Source organism: Anneissia japonica, unplaced genomic scaffold, assembly GCF_011630105.1.
Source record: "Anneissia japonica isolate Jap-2015-1 unplaced genomic scaffold, ASM1163010v1 scaffold287667_len26359_cov106, whole genome shotgun sequence".
Classification (NCBI taxonomy): Eukaryota; Metazoa; Echinodermata; class Crinoidea; order Comatulida; family Comatulidae; genus Anneissia; species Anneissia japonica.
In genome coordinates this window covers 1-1,261 of record NW_022717711.1, presented here as the reverse complement: position 1 = coordinate 1,261, position 1,261 = coordinate 1, and positions in this window count along the sequence as shown.

Genomic DNA, 1,261 nt, shown 5'->3' with positions numbered 1-1,261 from the left:
ACCTCCCAAGCAAATTTGGAATGATGACGTCAACACACCGAATTCCAAGACTACGACAATCAAAATTAAAGGAAATGTTTACCTATTTAAATTTAATCTTTCTACACTACATTTTTCTTCATCATCATTAGTATACTATTATGTTGTTGTATGTAATATTATTAATATAGTATATCATTATTCTTATGCGTTTTGAAAAATTCATAGTTTATAATTCACATTAATATTAGCGTTTGTACTGTTATTCTTAATATACTGATGTCATTATTATTATAATCATCCTCTTCCTTATTGTCATCCGCATCCTCATTATATTCCCAATTATAAGGAGGATGTTGATGATGATGAGAAGAAAGATGATGAGGATGATGGTGAGGAAGGAGATGATGGAGATCACGATTGATGATAATGGTTGTTGATGATAATGATTGTGATGATGGTGATGAGAATGATAGAAAATGATTGATAAGAATGATGATGATGATGATGATGATGATGATGAATGATGAGAATCATCTCTCACCCTTGTCCTTATCTTCATTCTCGTCGTCCTCATCTTCATCATCCTCATGATGATGGTAGTGACTGATGATGAAGGGGATAATGATGAAAATGATGATGGTAATGATGACGATGATGATGATGATAGTGAGGATGATGGTAATGATGATTATGATTATGGTGATTAAGATAAGAATAATGATGAGGAGGATGAGGATGATGCAGCTGATGAGGAGAAGGAAGATGATGAGGTAGATGATGATTGATGATGGATAATGATGAGGAAGAAAATGATGCTGACAAGGATGGTGAGGATAATGATAATAAGGAGAAGGATTAGGATGATGATGATTATGATTGATGATAATGGTCGTTGATGAGGGTGATCGTGATAATGATGAGGATGATTGATGAGAATGATGTTGATGAGGTAAATGATGACGAATGATGAGAAACATCAAGTCTGCCCCTCATCCTCATCTTCATTCTTGTCGTCCTCATCCTCTTCATTATCATCCTCATGATGAGGATGATGATTGATAATGATGATTAATAAGGATGATGATGATGATGTGGTCGAAGATGAGGACAAGGATGATGATGGATGATGATGATAGATGATGATTGTAATGAGGATGATGATAAGGATGATAATGGCAATGATGATGATAATGAGGACTATGATGATGAATGAGTGATGATAAGTAGGATAAGGATGAGGTTGATGATGATGAGAATAAGGATGATGATGGATGAGGAT